We start from the raw sequence: 20,265 nt of genomic DNA on the forward strand, positions 1-20,265 counted from the left end.
TGCTTGTTTTTGTAAATAAAGTTTTTATTGGAACAGAACCAGGATCATTCATTTACATATTATGTGTGGTTGGTTTTGTGACAGAGAATGTATGGCTTGCTAAGCCTAACTTATTTACTACATGGGGCTTCCCAAAAAAAGTTTGTTGACCTCCGATTTCTGTAAATTCAGCTCAAATGTACACCTGCACAAGACAGTGAGCTAATTACGAGGAGAAGCTAATGTAGTGCGGGCTCATCTTTGTGTGTATGCATATTAGCCTTCTTTTTCCCACTGGGACTTTATCCCAGTCATTTGCAATGAGTCATTTGCACCCCAAAACCCATAAAACTGGCTGCTGTGAAGTCAATCCCAACACAGCAACCCAGTAGGACAGAGTAGAACTGCCCCGTAGGGTTTCCAAGGCTATAATCTTTACAGAAGCAGACCGCCCGTTCTTTCTCCCACGGAACAGCTGGTGGGTTCCAACCACTGACCTGTTGGATAGCAGTCGAACGCTTTAACCACTGCACCACCAGGGCTCCTTTTTGCACCCAAACTCACCCCTAAATAACATCATCTTTTCAGGCTTTATGTTTGTCCATATGTATTTTCATCTAACCTTACCCTGCTTTTAAGCAAATTTAAGATATTCACTCATCAATCTATTTTAAAGAAATTAATTGATGAATATTAGCTTAGTTAACAAGTGCATGTTAAACCACAGTATTCTAGACCAGAAATTTAGTTTCTTTCCTGTGGCTCTACACTCTTTAATTGAATGAAGTTCACAGTTCAATAGGCAGATGAACAAGTAAGCAATAGCCATGCAGTGTTATTGATGGTTAAAATATGTACAAAGTGTTAGAGAAGCACAGAAAGGATTCCATATGGGATCAGAGAAGGCTTTTTGTGAAGCTAGTATTGAGCTGTGAGGTATAGTTTAGGAGGTAACTTGATGTAAATAATGAGACGGTCCAGTGACGCAATGATTAAGTGGTCAGCTGCTAACCGAAGAGTTGGTGATGCTAACTCACCCAGCAGCTCCTTGGAAAAAAGACCTGGCAATTTGCTCTGGTAAAAATTACAACCTAGAAAACCCTATGGGGTAGTTCTACTCTGTCACATGGTGTCACTAAGAGTCAAAATTGACTTGACAGCACCTAAGAACAATATATTTAATCATTAAAAAATAAAATGGGGGGTCGGGCTAAAAGAAAACCAGGAAGTATTTGGTAATCCTATATAAAGTAAGGAGATGAGTTTTAAAAAATAATATAGATGGGTATTTCTCAAAAGGCCAAGTAACAGAAGAATAACATAATGTGAAATGATTTTGACATATTTTATTAGCTTTTTGTTTTTTTCTTCAAAATCCTAGTCAGACCATCCCTCAGACTGTTTCATGTCAGGTTACCCTACTCCACTGTGACTGCGTGTTAACTAACAGCATCTTCAAAGACCTTCTGTCCAAGCAAGGTTACATTCACAAGTGCCAGTGATTAGAACTTCGACATATCTTTTGTTTTTCTTTGTTAACGAAGGGGGAATATAATCAATCCAAAACAGTGGGGCTCTAGGGGATCCATGTATTTCTAAAATTGAATTCATTTGGGTGTGTGTGTTTCTAGCAAGAGAGTCCATTATTTTTGTTGCAATCTTGGAGAGATCCCTGAAAGTTTAACATACACTAACGTGTTAAATCAACATTTATAAGAACTCCTATATTTGAAGATAACATAAAATTGAAAACGGAATCTAGTATTGCAGAATAGAAACAAGATTTTAAATGATTTTGATAAGGTTGTAGATGTGAAGTCAAACCATTATGATACAGTTCCACACAAGTGCAAAATCTAGCAGTTGTGGTTAAAAATTAATTGTACAACTATAGTATGGAAAAATCTAGTTGCCTACCCATTCATCTACCAAAAAAAGAAAAATTAAGACTTTTGTTGACTAGAAATTTCATGCGAGGCACTAGTGTGAAGAAGCTGCTCAACAAAAATAAAACAAAACAAAAAATCCTGTGCAGTCATTTTTGAGGTATTTAGTCCCGAACAAATGGTATAATAATAACTGAAATTCTGTGTTCAATTTTTATACAAAAAATTCCAGAAGAATGAAGTATTATTATTTGTTCATTATGCAATTTGGTAAGTTTCACAAATACACAAAGAGGAAAGTAAACATCAAAGGAGTTGGGCTTGTGCTGCCCATTTGATGGGACCAGCTGGAATGTCTTCAGAAGGGAGAAGTCAAAATCAACCACACCTCATGATAAATGATTTGGAGATAGATAGGTTTAATTTGGAGCCCTGGTGGCTCAGTGGTTAAGAGCTTGGCTGCTATTCAAAAGGTCAGCAGTTGGAATCCGCCAACCACTCCTTGGAAACCCTATGGGGCAGTTCTATTCTGTCCTGTAGGGTCACTATGAGTCAGAATCGACTCAACAGCAACGGGTTTGGTGGTTTTTTTTTTTTTTTTTTTTGGTCCTACATACAATTGGAGTTCCTGGGTGGTATGAATGGTTAACACAATAGGCTGCCAACTGAGAGGTTGGCGGTTTGAGTCCACCCAGAGACGCCTAGGGTGGACATCTCTGGAAATGCAAAATCTCAGCCCCACCCAAGATTTACTGAATCAAAATATGCAAATTTGTCAACAAAGGCCTGGCACTCTACTTCCAAAATATGAGTCACTGAAAACCCTATGGAGCACAATTCTACTGTGACACACATGGGTGGCCGCGAGTCAGAATTGACTGGATGGCAACTGGTCGGCTGGTCCTATGATTCCGGGTGAGTGTTATCTGCTAGTAGGCATGCAGTCTCATAGGTTCACCAGCGTTAGTAAATTACAGTGTTGTTTTCAGTACTAACTCCCTTTCTAAGCTGTACTAGAATGGTAGTTATCCAACTTTAGTGGGTGTCAGATTGTTGGGAAAGGCTTGTTAAAACATGGCTTGCTGGGCATCACCCCCAGAGTCTCAAATTCATTAAGTCTGGGTGAAGCCTGGGAGCCCTGGTGGTGCAGTGGTTAAGAGCTCAGCTGCTAACCAAGAGGTCCAGCAGTTCAAATCCAACAGCCACTCCTTGGAAACCTCATGGGGCAGTTCTTCTCTGTCCTGTAGGGTAGCTATAAGTCAGAATCACCTAAAGGCAATGGGTTTGGTTTTTGGTTGGTTGCATGAAGTCTGTGAATTAGCATTTCTAACAACTTTCCAGGTGATGTTGATGTTCCTGGTCTGGGGACAACCCTTTAAGAACCACTAGCCTAGAATATCTAGTCACTTGGAGACAATGGTGTTTGTTGTCTTCCCCTCTACCTACCCCCCACCCATTAAAGAGTTGAGAGTATGCTAATGCCTTCCTAAACAAAGGGAACTTGTTGGAAATGCAAAATCTCAGCCCCACCCTAGATTTACTGAATCGAAATCTGCAGCTTTATCAAGATTCCCATGCCATCTGTATGTACTTGAAGGTTCACAAGCAATGTTCATAGATTCCTGTATTAGGTATGAAATAGGATTTATTTCACTGTATGAGTAATAAAATGAGTAGATTTTCTTCTGTTTCTTTATTTTGTTAGAGTATCTTAGAGATGGAATCCAAAAAACTTTGCATTAAAGGATTCTTTAGTGGTTCTCTAGAGCAACCCTTTGCTAGCTACATGAATCTCCCTAACCACTACTCCAACAAGTAGTTATTCACATTACTTTAATCCTCCCAGAAGTGGGTGGGGAACATGACTGTATAATATATATATATGTATATCTGTAGATATGGAGCCCTGGTGGCACAGTGGTAACAGCTTGGCTGCTAACCAAAAGGTTGGCAGTTCGAATCCACCAACTGCTCCTTGGAACCCCTATGGGGCGGTTCTGCTCTGTCCTGTAGGGTCCTTATGAGTCAGAATCGACTCGATGGCAATGGTTTTTTTTTTTTGTTGTTTTTTTATGTAGATATATACACGTGTGTGTATATATATATGTATTTATATATAATGATTAAAACTTCTTTTTACCTTTTTTGTATTTTACTAAATCTAGTTTGACATATGGAGCCCTGGTGGCACAGTGGGTGAGTGCTACAGCTGTTAACCAAAAGGTCAGCAGTTCGAATCCACCATCCACTCCTTGGAAGCCCTATGGGGCGGTTCTGCTCTGTCCTGTAGGGTCCCTATGAGTCGAAATTGACTTGACGGCAACAGTTTAATCTGCCAGAAATAATCTGCCTATTAAAAGAGTATATGCAAATAATATCTTCTAAAATTAAGTAATTTTTTATATATACGCATCTTTTGATAGACTTCTAGGCAGGGACCACTTATTCAATCACAATTCCTATGTATAGTAGGTGTTCAGAATGAACCTGGTATTGAAGATTAATGATATTCAATTTAAAAAAAAATAGAAGGAGGATGGGGAGACTTATACTTTTTAGTAAATCTTGTCATTTCTTAAATGCGTCCTTTATTTAAAAGGAGATGTGATTTCTTCTCATCATCCCTGTCTGGAATAGCATAACAGTAGAAATGAGATTATTAATTTATTTCAGTAGAAATTTGTTACCATCTCTTTTAAATGAAGGATGCCAGTCTGGAAATAATGTCACAAAAAAAAAATAAAAAAAAACGCTGATCCATAGAGAGATTATCAGCTTTTATAGAACTTGAGCAAAATATAATCTACAAATTTTTACATCTAGAAAGAATATAATATTTCTTGAACATTCAGAAAGCTCATTAGGACTTTGAAATATCCTCAGGCAATCAAACATCATTGTATAAACAAAGCCTAGAGGTACAATTTAATCAAAATTTTTGGTTGCCAAAATATCAGGTAACAGAATTTATCATTCCTATGTAAAATATTTATTTTCTATTCATATCACTGTGCCTTAACTGTTAGAGAATAAAATCTGTCAAAGCAGATGACTTTGTTAAGTGTACAGAATGGAATATGATTATCATGAAAAGCTTGGAGAAAAAAAATAGATGTCCAGTCTAAAAGCAAGCACCTACTTATTTGAACAATCTTTATGATTTCTGAAATCCCAACATGACAATAAATGTAGATGTCAGTTCTCCAAAGAAATGAAAATGAAGCATGTATATAAATATTTATCTCAAGAAAATGGCTCACCTGATTGTGGAAGTTGGCAAGACCCAAATCCGTGGGTCAGGCGTCATGCTGGAGGCTTCTCCTGACTAATATGTTTGCAGGAGCTGATGCATCCCAAATCAGCAGGTCAGACTACAGGCTGCTAACCCATGGGGCTGCAGAGGCTGATGAATCCCAGAATCAGCAGGTCAGACGGCAGGCTGCTGGCCCAAGTCTCAAAAACTGGAGATAGATGATGAGCCAGATGCAGGATCCAGAGCAAGAGGGAGTTTGCCAGAGTGTCCATATATACTGAATGTAGGTCACACTCTCAAGGAAACTCCTCTTACATCAGATACTTGAGTAAGGTGGTGCCTTGAGTAAGGCTGTGACTTGAGTCACGCCCTTTAATAAGAGTGTAACTCAAGATACACCCCACACTAATCCTGCCTCGTTAACTAATAGAGGTTTGTAGGATTTACAACACACAAAATGAGGGTAATTACACAATACCACAAAATGGAAGATAATTACATAATACTGGGTATCATAACACAGCCAGCTTCACACAAATCATTAACCATCGCAGTCCAACCTTTGTCAGTTTGGCATCTGTACATATCTCCTTAAACCATACATATTCCCCACATATTCCCTAGGTTTCTGTTTGTATATATTAGAAAAGTCAAGAAGTTCTTTTGAAGTGTGGCATACCTCCTTCTGGGTCACACTTTGTACTTCACCTTTTGGAGCTCACTAGGACTTAAGTCTAGTTATAGATCTGGAAACAAAAATGGGTGGTGGGAGTGGGTCCTGGGAACATTCATTAATAACTTATAAGGCATCTGCCCCAGATGCCTCCCCAGGTGATAAGTCAGTTCAGGCACAGCTTAGTTATTCTCATAAAATGGGGTGGAAGGGATAATGGTTTTCCTGGGAGGGTGGCATAGCAGACAAACATGGAGTAAACTCTTCAGATGGGAGGGATGATGCTATTGGAAGAAGTGATTCAGTGAAATTTAGAGGTCCATTGTACCCAGCATCCTGATTATCTACCCATATGTCCCCATCCCAAGTTTCAGGATCCCATTTCTTCCCAATTAATGCCCTCACTTTAACTTCAAACACCATTCGAGGTTGGGAATTCACTTGGCACTGAAATTCAGTCATTCTTACAATAAGACTCTGGGTTTGATTTTTGGCAATATCAGCTCTGTTATACAAGAAATACGGCTTTCTTCAGGGCACAGCTGGCCATTTCCAGGTCTTTTCTGCAGTGCCTCAGCTGTGACTCTGAAGCCCTGAGCTCATCTCTTTATTTCACTGCTTTGTCTAATGAAAGTAGGACCAACCAACCAGCTTCCTTGTACTTCTCATTCTGACAAAATTGTAGAAAAGTATCCAGTATGCAACCACCCAGAGCCTTGTTTCTCACAAATATTTGATGTATTGGTTGTGATATTTTGCTTTTTTCTATTGCCGCCTCATGCCATGGACTAGCAGTGCCCTCTTTACTACTGAAGGCAGAGTCATGAGTGGCTTTAAGACTAGCCAGATTTGAGAACCAATTTAGAAAACTCATCCTTACAACTTTTTTCTCTAGAACCACTCCTGGTACCAAATGTCTTAGGCTGGGTTCTCCAGGAAAGCAAAACCAATGAAGTGTACATGTATATATATATACACATAATACATATATATATATGAAGATTTACCTCAAGAAAATGGCTCACATGGTTATGGAGGCTGGTAAGTCTCAAATTTCATGGGTCAGACATCAGGCTGAAGGCTTCTCCTGATTCTTGTGGTTGTAGGGGATGACAAATCCTAAATTGGCCAGGTCAGATGACAGGCTGCTGGCTCAAGTCCCGAGAACCAGAGATCAGATGATGACGAGCTGGATGCAGGATCCAGAGCAAGAGTGAACTTTGCCAGAGCATCCATATGTATTGGATGTAGGTCACACCCTCAAGGAAACTCCTCTTACATCAGATACTTGAGTAAGGCTGTGACTTGAGTCACGCCCTTTAGTAAGGGCGTGACTCAAGGTAGACTCCACTCTAATCCTGCCTCATTAACATATAGAGGTTTAGAATTTACGACACATAAAATGGTGGATAATTACATAATACCACAAAATGGAGGACAGTTATATCAGATCACAAAATGGAGAACAATTACACAATACTGGGAATCATGGCCTAACTAAATTGACACATAGTATTAACCATCACAGTCGACAATGGACATTTTCTTGGAATGTGTAAGTGAACGTGATGATATTTTTAATTTGCGTCATGGTGTCTGTGATGGTTAAGATTGTGTGTCAACTTGGCTGGGCCATGATTCTCAGTGTTTTAATGTGATCACTCCCATGATTGAATATACTATGAGTAGCCAATCAGATGAAAGGGAGTCTCCTTGGGGGTGTGGCCTGCATCTGAATATAAGCAGACCTTCTGGCTTTTTGCTAACTCTGGATCCTGCGGCTGCCTCCTGTCATCTCATCTCCGGTTCTTGGGACTTGAGCTGTCAGCTTATCTGCTGAACTTGGGATTAGTCAATCTTCACAGCCTGTGAGCAGAGCCCAGCTCTCCAACCTGCCAGTCGGGTTCACCAGCCCCTACACCTACGTGAATCAGGAGAAACCTTGTGGTCTTGCCTGCCAATCTCGGAATTAGTCAACCTTCACAGCCTGTGAGAGGGAGCCCTTCTCTCTGACCTGCCAATCTTGGGCTCACCAGCTTCTGCGGCTGTGTGACTTGGGAGAAGCCTCTATCCTGATCCACGGACTTGGGACATTCTAGCCTCTACAATCGTGTGAGCTGTTTCCTTGATATAAACCTCTCTCTGTATATATATTTATAGACTTCACTGGTTTTGCTTCTCTAGAGAACCCAGCCTAAGACAGTATCTTTGCTTTCATGGCTGTCTATTTTCTGAGTCTTCCTAATTAAAACTGGAGAATTACTCTTTCTAAGAGGATCCTATATTGGTTAAATGTAAACGTATGCTTGTTAATTTTTTTCTTTCCTATAGTGTCAATAACTTTACAATACGTGACAAAGATTTAAAGTCTTTGCCTCCCATGGCAAGAGACTTTATGAGTTTGAATATATAAAGAATAATGAAAAGGCATTAAAAATGAATTGTTATGTGTAAATCCTGATACATAATTGGCTTAGCTATGTTTGTAACTGTCTGTTTATTTGGTATCAATGAGAAACAGAGCTGGACAAGTTATGTTTGGAATGTTATGGTATTTTGCTCATGTTATTTGATACTTCTTGTGCTATTGGAGCAAAGTATAGTTTACCTGCACATATACACTCTGGTTTTATCCATGTAACATATCATCCTTTCTACCTTTTTTCCACCTAGTTTACATTTACTCGGTATTCAAGATCCACTCAGATATACTCTTCTTTGAAAAATATTTCATGAAATCTGAAATTTTTACTTTGTGTCTATTCTCTATGCTTTAAAAAGACCTGTGTATAGCTCAAGACATTTATTATATGCTTCAGTGAAGAGGAAGGAATTGATGTGGCCAGCTTTAGAAACAAATGCAGACCTTTGGGTTAGCAGCCGTAGCTCTTAACCACATACCACCAGGGTTTCCCTTGAATACAGAGGGCAAATTAGGAACAATAAAAAGTCTTCCCCGTCCATACTAATAAATGTGAATCACTATTATTTCCATCTTTCCTCAACAAGTGTGTATTAGTTCTAAGTGTTGAATAATGTAACACTATCTTTTTTTTTCTCTAAATTATAAATTGAAGGAGCTAATAGAAGGCAGTGATGAAAAATAAAGCAGGGCTTTGAACCGGTTTGTTCCGATTGGAACCCCTGATGCTAATGCTGCTGGTTAGGGACTGTCATGCGTTGACTTGTGTCTCTCAAAAATATCTGTCAACTTGACTAGGCCATGATTGCCAGTATTGTGTGATTGTCCACCATTTTGTCATATGATGTAATTTTCCTATGTGTTGTAAATCCTATCTCTATGATGTTAATGAGATGAGATTAGAGGCAGTTGTGTTAATGAGGCAGGACTCAATCTACAAGGTTAGGCTGTGTCTTAAGCCAATCTCTTTTGAGATATAAAAGAGAGAAGCAAGCAGAGAGACAGGGGGAGCTCATACCACCAAGAAACCAGCGCGGGAGTAGAGCGCGTCCTTTGGACCTGAGGTTTCTGCGCTGAGATGCTCCTACACCATGGGAAGATTGATGACAAAGACCTTCCGCCAGAACTGACAGACAGAGAAAGCCTTCCCCTGGAGCTGGCACCCTGAATTCGGAGTTCTAGCCTCCTAGACTGTGAGAGAATAAATTTTTCTTTGTTAAAGCCATCCACTTGTATTTCTGTTATAGCAGCCCTAGATAACTAAGACAGGGACCAATTCTGAGAATCAAAAGTAGAGCAGTGGTTCTCAAAATTTTCTAAACCTAAGAATCACCTGGGGATCTTGTTAAAATGTAGATTCTAGTTCAGTATATCTGGGGTGGAAATGCAGTTCTCAGCAAAGGTTAAAACTGGAACGAACCGGTTTGAAGCCCTGAAAAAAAGATTTTGAGAAGTCCCTCAAGGACCTGTCTTGTATGGTGCCATGCCGTCTTTTTTCCAAAGTTTTCTCTAATATCCTGTGTCCTTGTGACAGTATAATTAATACATTTTTCACTGGTAATCCAGGACTGAGGACTGTGCTCTATTTTAATCATATATTTCTCTTATCTTCTCAGGGTGCTAATTCTCTAAGTTTTCATCTCTTCCAGATTTAAGAGAGGAATCTTTTGGAGTCTAACTCTAGATCTTAGGTGGCAAGCTTCTGTGGGCCATGCCATGCTTCTCATTCATTTAAAGGTTTATTTATGGTTGGCAGGGGAAATTAGAACAGCATAGCTAAATGGAGAGGTTTACTATTTAATGAGGCGAGCTTATTTGGGAAAGACAGAAGGACTTGTCTAGTAACAGCTCTGCAGTGTTTGGTATTATGCTTGGCAAGGCGAGGGATCATGATCTGTGTTTTTAGATTGTTGCTGGATGAAATCCCTATTAGAAATAGTCTGAATCATTTAGCTTGTTTAAATGGCACAGTTGTTGCCAAAAGGTCAAGCCATGAAAGAACACAGCCACGATATTAAATTGGGTGTGGGGAGAGGGATGAAAGAAGACACACTTCAGTTTATTGGATTAAAACGAATGCGGAGCAGCTACCCAACGAAGCAGACATTCACCAGAGTCACAGGTTTATGCTGGAATCTTCTACAAGTCTTGGTTGTTACATTGAAGCAATGCCAGTCACTGTCAATGCATTTTTAGTAAAAATGTGAATTAATAAGGTTGAAACCTTGTAAATATTCTAAAAGTTTTAATTGGCAACTGGTAAATTTTATTCAGGGCAATTTTGCCAAATTTAACCATATTCTTTCCACTAAGACTATCCTGCAGGTTTGGCTGATTTTCTAAGATTTAATGAAGTTTGGGAGGGACCACTTCAGTGAAATATAAAATAGGAAAGAGAAGTTCCCCCATAACCTAGTCCAAGGGTCTAAAAACCTTTTCGGTGACAGGCCAGAGAGTAAGTACTTTAGCTTTGCAGGCTATAAGTTCTCTGATGCAGCTACTCAGCTGTGCCCTTGGAACAGAAAGCTACCATCAAAAGACAATACAAAAGTATGTAAATACAATATATAAATGAATGAGGGTGGTGTTCCAATAAAACTTTATGGACTTAAATATGCACTGATGAGTGGTTTGGGCTCAAGGCAATCAATCCTTAATCTAGACTCATTCACCCTATTTCTGATAAAGACAGGGGAAAAATCACGTAGAAAATGAGGCAGACAAGAAGATACCGTTTTGATGTTTACATTCATAATCCGGCTGAGATCCTAATTGTGTTCTCCCAAAATATGTGTTGGAGTCCTGACTCTTATACCTGAGAATGTAATACCATTTCAAAATAGGCTTTTGTTGTTGTTACATTGTTGTTGTTGTTAGGTGCCGTTGAGTCAGTTCTAGCTCATAGTGACCCTATGTACTACCGAACAAAATACTGCTCGGTCTTGCGCCATGCGCACATTCGTTGTTATGCTTGAGCCCACTGTTGCAGCCACTGTGTCAGTCCATCTCGTTGAGGGTCTTCCTCTTTTTCACTGACCCTCTGCTTTACCAAGCATGATGTAATCTAGAGACTGATCCCTCCTGATAACACGTCCAAAGTATGTGAAGCGCAGTCTCGCCATTCTCGCTTCTAAGGAGCTTTCTGGTTGTACTTCTTCCGAGACAGATTTGTTCATTCTTTTGACAGCCCATAGTATATTCAATATTCTTTGCCAACATCACAATTCAAAGGCATCAGTTTTTTTTGGTCTTCCTTATTCATTGTCCAGCTTTCGCATGCATATGATGCAATTGAAAATACCATGCCTTGGGTCAGACACACCTTAGTCTTCAAGGTGACATCTTTGCTTTTCAACACTTTAAATAGGTCTTTTGCAGCTGATTTGCCCAGTGCAATGAGTCTTTGGATTTCCTGACTGCTGCTTCCATGGGTGTTGATTGTGGATCCAAGTAAAATGAAATCCTTGACAACTTCAATCTTTTCTCTGTTTATCATGATGTTGCTTATTGGTCCAGTTGTGAGGATTTTTGTTGTCTTTATGTTGAAGCATAATCCATACTGAAGGCTGTTGTCTTTGATCTTCATCAGTAAGTGCTTCAAGTCCTCTTCACTTTCAGCAAGGAAGGTTGTGGTATCTGCATAATGCAGGTTGTTAATGAGTCTTCCTCCAATCCTGATGCCCTGTTCTTCTTCATATAGTCCAGCTTCTTGGATTATTTGCTCAGCATATAGATTGAGTAGGTATGGTGAAAGGATACAACCCTGACGCACACCTTTCCTGACTCTAAACCACGCAGTATCCCCTTGTTCTGTTCGAATAACTATCTGCTTCTTGATCTATGTACAGGTTCCTTATGAGCACAGTTAAGTATTTTGGAATTCCCATTCTTCGAAATGTTATCCGTAATTTGTTATGATCCACACAGTCGAATTCCTTGACATAGTCAATAAAACACAGGTAGACATCCTTCTGGCATGCTCTGCTTTCAGCCAGGATCCATCTGACATCAGCAATGATATCTCTGGTTCTGCATCCTCTTCTGAAGCTGGCCTGAGTTTCTGGCAATTCCCTGTTGATATACTGCTGCAACCACTTTTGAATGATCTTCAGCAAAATTTTACTTGCATATGATATTAATTTTACTTGCATGTCGATAATTTCTGTATTTGGATGGATCACCTTTCTTGGGAACAGGTGTAAATATGAATCTGTTCCAGTCAGTTGGCCAGGTAGTTGTCTTCCAAATCTCTTGGCATAGACAAGTGAGCACTTCCAGCACTGCATCGCTTTGTTGAAACATCTCAATTGATATTCTGTCAATTCCTGGAGCTTTGTTTTTCGCCAGTGTCTTCAGTGCAGCTTGGACCTCTTCCTGCAGTACGATTGGTTCCTGATCATATGCTACCTCTTGAAATGGCTGAATGTCGACCAATTCTTTTTGGTATAATGACTGTATATTCCTTCCATCTTCTTTTGATGCTTTCTGCGTCATTTAATATTTTCCTCATAGAATCCTTCACTATTTCAACTCGAGACTTGAATTTTTTCTTCAGTTCTTTCTGCTTGAGAAATGCCGAGCATGTTCTTCCCCTTTGGTTTTCTATCTCCAGCTCTTTGCACATGTCATTATAATACTTTACTTTGTCTTTCGAGCTGCCCTTTGAAATCTTCTGTTCAGTTCTTTGACTTCATCATTTCTTCCTTTTGCTTTAGCTACTCGACATTGAAGAGCAAGTTTCAGAGTCTCTTCTGACATCTATTTTGGTCTTTTCTTTCTTTCCTCTCTTTTTAATGACCTCTTGCTTTCTTCATGTATGATGTCCTTGATGTCATTCTACAACTCATCTGGTCTTCAGTCACTAGTGTTCAACATGTCAAATCTGTTCTTGAAATGGTCTCTAAATTCAAGTGGAATATACTTAAGGTCGTACTTTGGCTCTCGTGGACTTGTTCTAATTTTCTTCAGTTTCAACTTAAATTTGCATACGAGCAATTGATGGTCTGTTCCGCAGTCAGCCCCTGGCCTTGTTCTGACTGATGATATTGAGCTTTTCCATCATCTCTTTCCACAGATGTAGTCGATTTGATTCCTGTGTATTCCATCTGGTGAGGCCCACGTGTATAGTTGCCATTTATGTTGATGAAAAAGTGTATTTGCAATGAAGAAGTCATTGGTCTTGCAAAATTCTGTCATGGGATCCCCGGCACCATTTCTGTCACCAAGGCCATATTTTCCAACTACAGTCCTTGTTGTTTGTTGCCAGACTTTCGCGTTCCAATCACCACTAATTATCAATGCATCCCTTATTGTATGTTCGATCAATTTCAGACTGCTGAAGCTGTTAAAAATCCTCAATTTCTTCATCTTGTTACATTAATGAGGCTATGTTAGTGTAGGATGTGTCTTAAACCTAATCATTTTCGACATATAAAAAGAGCAGCATGGACTCAGAGATACGGAAGTACAAATGGAGGCACGATAGATGCCACATGGAGATCGCCAAAGAACTAAGGAACACGGACGGTTATAGAAGCTGCGTCCAGGATTTTCCCCCAGAGCAGATACAGAGAGCCTTCCCCTAGAACTGGTGCACCAAATTCAGATGTTTAGCCTCCTAAACTGTGAGAAAATAAATTTCTGTTCTTTAAAACTATCATCTGGTGGTATTTCTCTTACAGCAGCACTAAGAAACTAAGACATCCATCAAACAATATGATCCCCCATGACAGCATTCATTTTTTTCATATTTATTCACTCTTATTTTATGCAAGCATTTTACTGAATCCAGATGTCAGTAGGACATGGGAAGTCACTGTTGACAGTAGTAGCATCATGGTCCTCATTATCGTCTATCATCAGGTACCTACTATGAGTCCATCTCTAAACTCTGCACTTTATCCTTTTCCTCCCAGTAACCTTTTTAAGTAACTAGTCTCATCATACAGATAATTAGTTTTCATGCAACTAATAATTGTCAAAGCTTTGATTTGCTATTACTTCAACATTTATCAGTACTTACTGAGCACTGTGCTAAACACTTTATGCTTGTCAACTCATTTAATCTTCACAACACGCCTATGAATTGTATTATTATTATTATTCCTCTTTTATCGTTGAGGAAACTGAGGTTTTAAGGAGTTAGGTACTGGGCCAGTCTCATGACTGAAAGTGTGCTTAAACACTGCAGGATATAAGATTTGTACTGATATTGGTCCAGCTCCGAAGCGGTTGCTCTTCCCACTTATTTGCTCTGTTTTGCTACCTCTTTATGTTTGATTGCCCTTAGTGTCCACAGGAAAGAGCACAGGATTGCCAGAACAGCACTTTGATATAAAAGGGCAAAAAGATCCCTGGAGATTTACAAAAGTCAGTGGCGGTTCTTTCACTCTGGATTATGGTTCCTTTGTCCCCTTTAAAAAAATCCAGTTATTTTACTGAGTTTTGTGAGCAGCCATCATTTCCATACTCATCACCAGCCATCTTGCACATCCATGCAATGGAGACAAGGCAACTTGGTGATGGAATACGGCTGGATCAATCATGACCTCTGGAAGATTAGTGCAAAAGGGAATACAAAAAAGTGATCTGTTGAAAATGAAGAGCTGCACGTTTTCATTTAAAGCAATGTGAGAATGAAAATTAAAAATCTGTAGTAACTTCCTAACAACCTTGTAAAAATACCTAAGCCTTGCCAGCCCATTTGATTTAAATTAATATACAATTCCACTTGACTAAGGATTCAAGAGAAAACAAATAAAATCAGGTTTATTGCAATTCCAGGAAAATAGACAAGAAGCTATTTTCAACATGAATTCAATATTTTGACAGATGCATTTTTGTGGGTGCATAAAACCTTCAGTCCCAGATTCTGAGTCTTATTGTTCATGATTTGATTTTTCTGAGCTTCCCCACCCCCTCCAGAAATGTATTTTAATGTTTGTGATTATAAGATCTATCAAGCAAACCATCATCACAAAATTACCTCGCTTTCAAGGCTAAACAAGTATTTAACAAATTATCTACAAATCGCTTGCTTCATCACTTCTAAGTGATTTAATGCTATTTACAAGAACAACGATTTTATCTAATATGGCTATTAGCATGGAATAGTTTCAGTTTATTATATCTAAACAATCTTTAAAATCCAGGATCCTACACAAAACCTCAGGTCATCATTGGGATCTTTGAGGAGATCTAAAAATTTCTTTATTTCCCATCCAATTTCTGAACAAAGTGAAAAATAAGACAAAAGAATAAGACAAATGAGAGATCAAAATGTCACCTTTTTGCAGGTGAAGTCTAGGAAGTAGGACATTGCTTGGTATAAGAGACATGAGTGCCTACTCCAAAAAACAAACCAAACTCGTTGCCATCGAGTCAATTGCAACTCACAGCGACCCTATAGGACAGAGTAGAACTGCTCCATAGTGTTTCCAAGGAGCAGCTGGTGGATTGGAACTGCCCACCTTTTGATTAGCAGCCAGGCTGTTAACCACTGCGCCACCAGGGCTCCAAGTGCCTGCTAATGGAGGCCAAATTAGGCATACGTATCCCCCACCCTCCCAGTTACAGACAACTGGGATGCAAACAGGCCTCCCATGCAGAAGGCTGCCAAGTAAGACTTGGAGCTTGCAGAGCAGAGAAAACAACTCTCCTTCCAGACTATACACAAAAGATTAAGCAATGCCACTGATATTTCAGACATCAGCAGGATCACCCATTGTGGACAGGTTTCAGTGGAGCTTCCAGACTAAGACAGATTAGGAAGAAAGGCCTGGCAATCTGCTTCTGAAAATCAGCCAAGGGAGTTGTAACTGCAAACTTTTCAGTAGAGGTGAACTACACGCAATTTCATGACTGACTTTTATAGAATTATCAGGAGAAGATTTTTAAAAAGGAGTCGTTCCATGGACTATTCAAAAATATATTCAGACTGTCCCCAATGAAAGGCGTATTTGATGCAGGACAATCCATTTTTTATACTGAATACCTCATGATCAGGACAAATATGAATGTCATATTCATCTTCCTGCCCTTGACTGAAACAGTTCAGAACTTAATTGCATACTTTCATATATTGAATTCTAATTCTTTCTTGTGCTTTGACCATTACTCCGAGTAAAACATACGTATTCTGATAATAAGAAATGCATTTCCCCCAATACCTATCCCAGTATACTTAGTCATGGTTATTGACTCCACATCTCACCTCAGAGCATCTTCTGGGTTCTAGTTGTCTTTCTTGTTTCACAGGCTTAGCAGTTGAATAATTAAAGATGCAGTTTGGATCTTGTCTTCATAAATACGCTCATGGTGCATGTTTACAGAGAATGATTAGTTTCTACATCCCATGCTGTCATATACCTTAGAAATGCAACGTAGAGGTGTCTTTTCCCTTTCCAGCTCTTTGTTATTGGAAAGGAATAGAAAATACTTGGAGTAAGAGTCTGCTCTTCCCACTGTACCATACTATCTTCTCACAACCTTATTTAGTTACAACTTGAGTGACGTATACAAGTCCAACATTTTAGACTATGTTCCCAAGACCTTACGTAGAGCCCAGTACAATGTTGGTGCCTAATACTTATATTGTTGTTCTTGAAATAATTAATAAAATTTCAAATCATCACTGGGCATTTTCTAGTGAATGCTCTTCTTTCTTGTACCCCTGCTGGTTGATTGAATGGTTATAAGTCTGTTTTATTGAACACACCGACACACACACACCAAGCATTCTTTAGAACAAATTCTTGAAATCAGTGGCTCTCAACCGTGGCTTCCTGTTAGACTCACCAGGGCTTTTTAAAATATCTGGACAGCCTGGGCAGCAGGTTGTTGTTATTGGGTGCCGTTGAGTTGATTCCGACTTGTAGCGACTCCATGTGACAGAGTAGAACTACCCCATAGGGTTTGCTGGGCTGTAATCTTTACAGAAGCAGATTACTAAGTCTTCCTCCCACGAAACCACTGTGTGAATTCAGACCACCAACCTTTTGGTTAGCAGTCGAGCGCTTAACAATTACCCCACTAGGACTCTTTAGCAGGTAGGGTTGCAAAATAAAATACTGATGGCCATTTACATTTGTATTTCAGGTACAACTGATGTAAAATTTTTGACATATTCCCTTATCACAGTTTTTAGCATTCCTGTTCTCTGCCCGCTTCCATGTCCTCCACTTCCTTGCTCTCACTGTGGTTCCTTTCTTCCATGAATATTTATGGATTATCTACTATGGAATCTTAGTTACAGTAGCTAATCAGGTGTTCCTGTAATTCTTGTAGACTGCACTGAAGTATTCAAATCCATTATTTTCATAAGATACATTTCAATTTTCTATTTGACTTACATTAATGGTTGCTAAATATTGACTAAGAGAGTTAGGCAAAGGAATGGAACATGTTTATGTCATAGTATAAAGTCAAGAGTTGGTGATCTATCCATAATTTATTCAAAAATATTTTTTAAAAAATAATTAAATTCTTTTCTGTCATTTAGTGTACATATTTACTTTCACCCCATAATTTAGAAATAAGAGGTATCTAGTAAGCCTGGTGGCACAGTGGTTAAAGCGATTGACTGCTAACCAAAAGGTCCATGGTTCGAAACCACCAGCTGCTCCACAGGAGAAAGATGTGGCAGTCTGCTTCTGTGGAGATTTACAGCCTTGGAAACTCTATTGGATGGCTATGAGTTGGAATTAACTCCACAGCAGTGGGTTTGGTTGTTGTTTGGAGTAAGTCTGGAGAAAAAATAGAAAGTTATATGTTTTCATACATTATGAACCAATGCACCACTTCAGGCATATATAGAAATGTGGCAGTTTGGGATGCGAATCAATCGTTAAGACAGTAACTGACTCAACTATTTGTGATGATCCAGTTTCCCTGCAAAAGCTAGAAAACATTGACCCATACCAGGTGTTATTTTATCTACTCTTTGGTGTATCCTATGAGAATAATCCTTACCCACTAAATACATTCATAACTCTAACATCAAAAATGTAAGATATAAAATATGAATGACTAATATTTAATCGTTTTTACTGTTGACCAAACCCTGTCAAAACACATAATATGCAATTTTATCTTGCTGGCAGTTATGTGAGGTACACTTTATTCCTATCAGTGTCTCAAACTCAGTTCGTCTGATCCCAGTTCCTTGATCTCCTTCCATCATTTGGAGATGCTCCTTTGGTGTTCCCTGACAGGCAAAGTAAACATCAGAAGGAGCAAACGGTTTAGTTTCAATTATAGGTATGCAGAATTTTTTGTTGTTGTTTCTCTGAATTCTTTTTATGAATGTGAATTGAATTATTTATTCATTGTTTAAAGTTGTAACCATTTTAAAGCGATATGATTGACATAGAATAAGCTGCACACATTACAGGCAAAAAATTGGATAAAGTTTCACATAAATATATCCCCGTGGAACCATTGCCTCAATCAAGATAGTGAACATATCAAAAAAAAACAAGTTGCTGTCCAGTCGATTCTGACTCATGGCAACCCCATTTGAGGCAGAATAGAACTGCTTCATGGGGTTTTTAAGGCTGTGACCTTTCGGAAGCAGATCGCCAGACCTTTCTTCCGACATGCCTCTGGGTGGATTTGAACCACCAATCTTTTGGTTAGTAGTCAAGCACGTAACCGTTTGTGTCCCCCCAGGGATGCCTAGTAAGCACATGCATTCCCCTAAAAAATTTTCCTCACCCCCTTGCATAATCTCGCCTTCTGACCTCTCCTTGCTCCCCTGTCTCCAAGCAAACTGATACGTTTTTGGTTACTATAAATTAGTTTGCATTTGCTAAAAATTTATATAAATGAAATCATAAACTATATTCTTTGTCATAATAGTTTTAAAGTTCATCCATATTGTTGTATGTATCAGTAGTTCATTTATTTTTATGAATGAGGACATTGTTTTTGTATTTTCATTTTCCTGTGGGTAGATAACTTGAAGTGTTCCCAGTGTGTGGTTTAGTGATAAAGTTGCTGTGAACATTTGTGTACAAGTCTTTGTATGGGTCAGGATATAGGAGTCGGATGATTGAGGTATATGGTAAGTGTGTGCTTAATTTTTTAAAAAACTACATGTTTTCCAAAACTGTTGTATCATTTTATGTTACCACTGACAAGATAATAGAGTTCCAGTTATTCGCATCTTCTCCAGCACTTGATTCTATCAGTCTTTTTCATTTTTGACATTCTAATAGGTATGTACTAGTATCTCATTGTGAGTTTACTTTGCATTTCCCTGGTGACGAATGATGTTAAGCGTCTTCCTTTCTGCTTATTTGTCATCCATAGATATTCTTTGGTGAATTTTCTGTTCAAATATCTTCCCTAATTTTTTTTTAATTAGGCTGATTGCTTATGTATTCTGGAGACACATCCTTTATTAGATATTTAATTGGCAAACAGTTTCTCCAAGACTGTGTCCTTTGTTCTCTGTGGTGGAAGGGAGTCTGTAGAACAGGCATCAGTTCTTCTTTAAATGTTTGGTACAGCTTGCCAGTGAAACCATTGGGGCCTGGAGATTTATTTATTGGAAGGATGTTAAGTACAAATTCAATTTCTTTAATAGCTCTAAAAATATTCCGGTTATCTATTTAATCATGGTTGTGTTTCAGTTATTGCTGTTTCTGTCAAGTTGATTCAAACTCATGGAGACCTCATGTGACTTTTGGTAGTTTGTGGTTTTTGAGGAATTGGTCTGTTTCATTTGAGTTGTTGAATTTACATGTGTAGACTGGTTTGTTGTATTCAATTATTATTATTTTAATGTCTGAAGGGTCTGTACTGGTAGCTTCTCTTTCATTCTTGATATCGACAGTTTTTTCTTTGTCACTCTTGCTAAAGTTTTATCAATTTTATTTATTTATTCAAAGCACTGGCTTTTGATTTCATTGAATGTCTCTATTGTTTTCCATTTGTAATTTCATTGATTTTTTTTTTTTTTATTGTACTTCAGGTGAAGGCTTACAGAACAAATAGTTTCTCATGAAACAGTAGTACACATGTTGTTTTATGACATTGGTTAACAACCCCA

General features: G+C 38.7%; 1 protein-coding gene across 1 annotated transcript in view; it reads left to right on the forward strand.

Annotated features, from left to right (window-relative positions):
• The window catches only part of MYO16 (myosin XVI), a 637,778-nt gene that overhangs the window by 439,091 nt on the left and 178,422 nt on the right, over positions 1–20,265 (forward strand). The gene's annotated exons all lie outside the window — the stretch shown is intronic.

This window comes from Trichechus manatus, unplaced genomic scaffold (assembly GCF_000243295.1).
Source record: "Trichechus manatus latirostris isolate Lorelei unplaced genomic scaffold, TriManLat1.0 scaffold00102, whole genome shotgun sequence".
Taxonomy (NCBI): Eukaryota; Metazoa; Chordata; class Mammalia; order Sirenia; family Trichechidae; genus Trichechus; species Trichechus manatus.